The sequence below is a fragment of the Rutidosis leptorrhynchoides genome, chromosome 4, assembly GCF_046630445.1.
Source record: "Rutidosis leptorrhynchoides isolate AG116_Rl617_1_P2 chromosome 4, CSIRO_AGI_Rlap_v1, whole genome shotgun sequence".
Lineage (NCBI taxonomy): Eukaryota > Viridiplantae > Streptophyta > Magnoliopsida > Asterales > Asteraceae > Rutidosis > Rutidosis leptorrhynchoides.
In genome coordinates this window covers 298,005,731-298,011,867 of record NC_092336.1, presented here as the reverse complement: position 1 = coordinate 298,011,867, position 6,137 = coordinate 298,005,731, and the positions used below count along the sequence as shown (strand labels likewise).

The 6,137-nt window shown below is 31.3% G+C and overlaps 1 long non-coding RNA gene across 1 annotated transcript; it reads left to right on the top strand.

Moving 5' to 3' along the window:
- Positions 1–1,862: 1,862 nt before the first annotated feature.
- Positions 1,863–5,170, top strand: LOC139843625 (uncharacterized). Its single transcript, XR_011757648.1, has 3 exons — positions 1,863–2,449; positions 3,530–3,653; positions 4,191–5,170. It is a non-coding gene; the product is annotated as an uncharacterized lncRNA (long non-coding RNA).
- The last annotated feature ends 967 nt before the right edge of the window (positions 5,171–6,137 follow it).

The window sequence follows — 6,137 nt, the reverse complement described above, 5'->3', positions numbered from 1 at the left end:
TAAAAGTGCTCCTAAAAATCTCAAATTTTTAGATTAAATATATTTAATTATTTCACTCATTAATTGTTTGAAACCTGATCAAAAAGATTAGATAATTATTTATTTTCTGTTCCAACTTATCTATACGGAGTACTAATATTTAAACTTAAAAATGTAAAAATATTTTTAACAAATCTAAAATATTCGTAACTAATTTACAGTCAAATATTTTTAACATGTATTTCATCTAGCAAAACATCAACCGAGTGTCACTGACGTTTACTAATTAGGCTCGAAATCCTTCATTTTCCATTTACTCTCTCTCTCTCTCTATATATAATCAGTTTTAAATAACAAGTTTTATCACATAAATATATTTTTAAACAATTAGATTTAATATTATTTTACAAGTACTTTTTATTTACATATTTATATACATATATATATATATATATATTTGTAATAGTAGTTTTCATTATATCGCATATTATTTTTCATATTTATTTCCTACAACTAAATCATATATTATTTCAAATAATATTTCAAATATACATATATTTAAATATATATGTAACTATTTACAATTAGTTGTTCGTGAATCATCGAGAACAGTCGAAGGTCAATTGAATATATGAAACAGTTCAAAATTTTTGAGACTCAACCTAACAGACTTTGCTTATCGTGTCAAAGATAATGAACCGTATCAAGAGTTTGGTTTAAAATTAGTCGAAATTTTTCGGGTCGTGACATCACATCTATGTTTATAAAAGTTTGATTTTTACGTTTGGGTTTTAAAATGGGTTTCTTAATCATTATATGTTCATCAGCGTTTTCAATAGTAGTGATTAAACTGGTTAATTTTTTCTTCATTAGGATTAAAGTCATTATCTTCTTAAATTTCATTTATAGGTTTTGGATAAAGATCAGTATGAAGCTGTTTATAGTGTTAGTTGTTAAAATTTATGGTTTATATTTTCGATATCTTTTAAGATTTTGGTCCGATCATGATATGGAAATTGAATTAAATTGATGGTAAGCATATGTTTCTTCCATCATCATCACTTTGTTAGTTCACTATTTTGTTAACTGTTGCGATGTGAATTAAGAAGTTCATCAAGTGCTTGTCACACATGTACATAGTTCTTCGTTTGTGTTATACATACAAGTGTGTATTTGCTTTTATTTGTTTGTGTATGTGGTGGCGTAAGACTTTTGTAAATTGCCCCACTTCTATGTGCTTATCTATGTATATCCATCTATATAGTCTAATAAACCTATAAAATAATGACATTATCATTAAGTTAAATTACTATTTACTTTTCATAATAATGATGTCATAATTATATATTAATTTAATTAAAAAAACAATACAAAATCTTTTATAAAAGGAAATATTAATCTCTCCTAAATTGTAATTTTATTTTCCTAAAAAAATTTAAAAGGCACTTATTATTATTACTTAGTCGGAATCTGGGGTTCCACGGGGCAATAAACTAAATAACTTTAACATTTACATTCACTCAATACCTAAAACATATCATTAAACTGTTTCGTTTAAACAAACCCGTGTTTCCACAGGTCATTTCACTAATATATTATATATCTAAGATCTAATTTGCTTTTCAAAAAAAAAATTATATATAAATTAAATTGATATAAATTATACGGAGTATGTGTTTTATACGATATTAATTATACTAATATATAAATTAAATTGATTTATATTTATATTTATATTTATTTAATATTAATTTAATATTAATTTATATTTATATTTATATTTATATTTGTTATTTGTTATTAAATATTAATAAATATTAATGTAAGTCAATATATTAATTAAAAATTTTGTAACAGACCAATACTCGGTATCTGATGTTATACACTTTCCATTCGATTCTCCTTTCACCTGCTCTCATTTCAAACCCTAGACAAAAATCCAACACCACCTCACTTAGCCGCCATCAACCATCACCCAATCGTCGTCCGGTTACCGCCGCTTGTTTACCGGCATCAACCACCATATCACAATCAATTGTCGTGAGATTCAAACAATAACGCCCCTGTGTTGACAAAGTAGATCTGACCGATTAAATGGTGAACAGAATTTAGATCTAGATCTGGCCGCACACTTAGGCTTATAGCCGTCGTCAATCTTCTTCCTATTGTATTTTTTTCGTTCCAGATTGGAAGGTAGGAATACCTTTTTCAATTGAAGGATTCCAAAGATGAAAGATTCAATCAGTTGTCGCAGAAAGTTGCAGGTGGGTTGGTTGTAGGTTGCGGAAAATTCATGTCAACAACTGTGTTCATAGTGTACCAGGTGGGTTTAGTTGTGAAACGGTACGATTCCTTCAATTGCGTTCTGAAAAGGTGCTGTAATCATCGAAAAAATCAATCGGAAAGGAAAGCGATTGTGGGTGCTGTGATGGATGTGAAGCGGTCACCGGTACAAAATCACCACCACCATGTAAGTTTTGTCAATATTTGAATCAATTAATAAAAGATTGAAATATAAATGAAGTTTGGATTCTGTTTGGCCTCCAATTACAATGGCAACACCACAACGGCAGCTCTTTATAATTACAAAAGTAAATAATTAGTAGAAATTTACAATTTGACGTTTTGTTTATTATCTCACATCACCTTTACACTTCGTAATTTTTCCAACAAATAATCTGTAACATGTCATTAACTTTTCTGATTTTTTTTTTTTAATGCTCATTTAGAGCCAAACTAAAGACAGTGTCAATTTTTATATTTAGTTGGAAGGAGGTTCGGGTTATGTGACCCAAGATGGATTTTAGTGACAAGTATTGTTGGAGGAATTAAGTTAGGATACTATTTGAAACATTAATTTTATTCGACATTGGTAAGAGTTGTGTCTTTATTTCATTACTTACCATCGTTTTCAATTTCGCTTTAGGTTTGATTATCAACTCTAGCATGTATGACTAGCAGCTTACATCGTAAAATGGCTTCTGTGGTTAGGCCTCCAATTACAATGGCGTCAATGGTTTTTTCAAAAGTTCAAGTCTACTAATCGCAAAATTTGGAAACTTTTAAACTTAAACTAGCGTATTATGTAAAATATAACTCGAACACTCTTTTTTGGGTAAAGTAAATGGTATACCTTCACCATCTACTTTTGTTCATTGCAAAGTCTTTGACCACTGATTATACTGCATTCATCACGTGACTTGGATTGATGATAGAAAGCTCCACATGTGGTAGGTTGGTATTTGTTAACCATTTAATGAAATCAACTACTCTAAAATATTTTAGCTATATTAAATACAGTTAATTTTACATTATTGGATTGCTGAAATATGCTCCTTTAAGAAATAAGACCTCTGATCAAAAACATTTATAATTAGTATTAGTATTAGTATTGGTATTGATAGTTAAGATGAGTAGACTTATGATGTATATTCGTATTCTATAAATGAAATGTATAATGTATACATATAATTTAAATTTATTTTCAAATTTGTGTTAATTTACATATTAGGTCAATGGGTGCTGATAACATGTATTTTTCTTAATGCAGTGTCTTGATGGTCTCAAACATATAGTTAACGGAAAATAATGCTTGAAGGAATTGATGAGGCCTTCCATGATAAACTGTACCTCAGGAGCAGCTTATTATTCTTCATACAAAGTATTCTATAGAGGTAACAAGATTGATTATTACACATGTAGGCAGATTACTGCATATATCATTGACCACTACAAGTTTATTTTATAAATTTCATGCAGGGACTAATAGCACATAGGTATGTATCTTTACAACAGTGGTGCTAATTTGAGTGTCATGTACCCTTCCTGCATATATCATTGATCACTGCAACTTAATTTCTAACCTTCCTGTAGAGGCATTTACTATATATATCTATGTATCACGTATTAATTAAATGGCCTCTATAAACTGATATATACAATGCAATCATATCTTTTGCTGTTAGTACACCAAAGCGTAATCTTTTGTACCATATGATATATGTACACATTGGCTTAGACATGATTAGCACACACGACATGAATAAAGTACACGGGGTATCATAGCAACGCGCGATGGACTAAATTCTAGTTGCATATAAAATAGAAAGTTGCAGTTTCAGTAAATTAATGTTTAAAAACTTAACATCTAAGGGAAATATATTTAATGTTATAATGTATCCCTTTAAGTTAATTTCGTTAATTTATGGCAGGCGTAAAGTGATTGGAGTGTCTTTAGATGAGCCTGGAAAGTACCACGATCTGACTACCGTTGCAAAACATAAATATGGCCCTGAAAATCCGTTGAATTGGCTTATAAACGAACTACTACACGAGCTATTCTTTTGGATTATGATGGTACGTTAATGCCTCAATCTTGCATTGATAAAAGCCCGAGTTCGAAGACGATTCAAATGCTTAACGCTTTGTGTAGAGATAAAAACAACATGGTCGAGGTCAGTGTATTTTCGAGGTCAAACCGCAGGTATGATTCTGGTTCACTCGGTGTGTTTGTTTGACAGTTATATATATATATATATATATATATATATATAAATGGTCATCTAGACGTCGTTCTTTCGACTGAAATGACTACCTTAACTCTTATAAGGAAGGGGTTGTTTTTACTGTAGCAACCCAGATACTTGACACGTGTCATCTTGTCATTCGCTATTGTTAATCATTATTTTTTTGCACGTCGACAGGCCTAGCCCATTGAGTTACAACAAGCCCAACCAAATTCTTTTCTTTTATTTTTACTGTCCATCATCTCTTCGTTAGCTGCGTGTCATTACAATCGCTTACCACCTCTTTCTTTTTATCTTTGCTTCAATTTGAATGCCACGTTTCACCTTTCTTATAAGCAGGTAGCTGTCTGTATTGGTTAGGGTTTAGAAGGTGCCATATGTGTGTGTTATTTTTTGATCAGCTCTAACACTTTTATATCCTTTAAAACTTTATTTCTCAGGTTACTCTTCTTCTGTCAATCTATTTGTGCTATCATTGAAGGTGAAATGAAATTAGGTATTTTTCCCTCTTTATTTTGTGATGCAAACTTTTCTTATGGCATAAGTGCCCATAAATTCGATGACTTAGGTTTTCATGTTCGTCAGAATCATTTGAGCAATAATAATAATTTGTAACTAATATTTGGCTTCATTTTGACTGAGTAATTGATGATGCATAGTGTTGACCATGAACTTCTTTGTGGCGACCCGACCAAAATCGTCATTGACGGCGTCGCTAACTGAGGTCCCGAAACGTGGTCGTAGTCCCTAGATGAGACTCGTTTGACCAAAATTATGTCGCATTCATTTGAAACGTACAAGACTTGCAAAGTTTAGTTTACAAACAATTCGACAACAAGTTTAAGATTACAAAAATTGTAAAGTATAAATGACATAACTTGCGACATAATATAAGTTGAAAATCACAGTTGCTATAAATAGCGTAAGTATGTAAACAATATGTTTGAATCTAAAGGTGCTATCACTAGCGTATGTATGTATGTATGCTTGACCCCAAGCAAGAAATCAGAGTGTATGCATGTATGCTCGACTCCAAGCAAGTATGAGTGTACGCGGAAGCATGTATCAAATAGCCAAGTATGAACCTGAGAAACATATAGAAAACTGTCAACGAAAAACGTTGGTGAAATCATAGGTGTTTGTAATAAACGTTGTTTTTGAACCACAAGATTTAGTATTCCCATAACGTTGATTAGCATAATCGTTTGCATTCCAAAAGTATTGTTCGCGAGCACCCAATTATCAAGACTTAACGTTTCCTTCCATAGAACCCCATCACAATAGTGTTAGAACATACACTGTTTCTCGAAAATATATTTCATCCATAGACGGTAGCGAACCGTCCGTAATGAGGGTTTGTCAAACCCGTATGGCCATACAATATAAGTTCTCGCTTACACCCTGCAAGTGTAACTAATGATAATTGAATTGAGGATTTTTGTTCTAACTCGCTGTGGAATGTTTGTTTTCCTTGTACTTGTGTTCAAAGTATAAAAGTAAGTAGTACAAAATGTAACAAAGTATATGTTTCTCAGCCCACAATTTAAAAGTATAAAAAGTTGTTGAAAAGGTGGGACTATGATCTCACCTCGAGTGCACGAGTATAAAAGTACTTCACAAGTAAACGTGTGC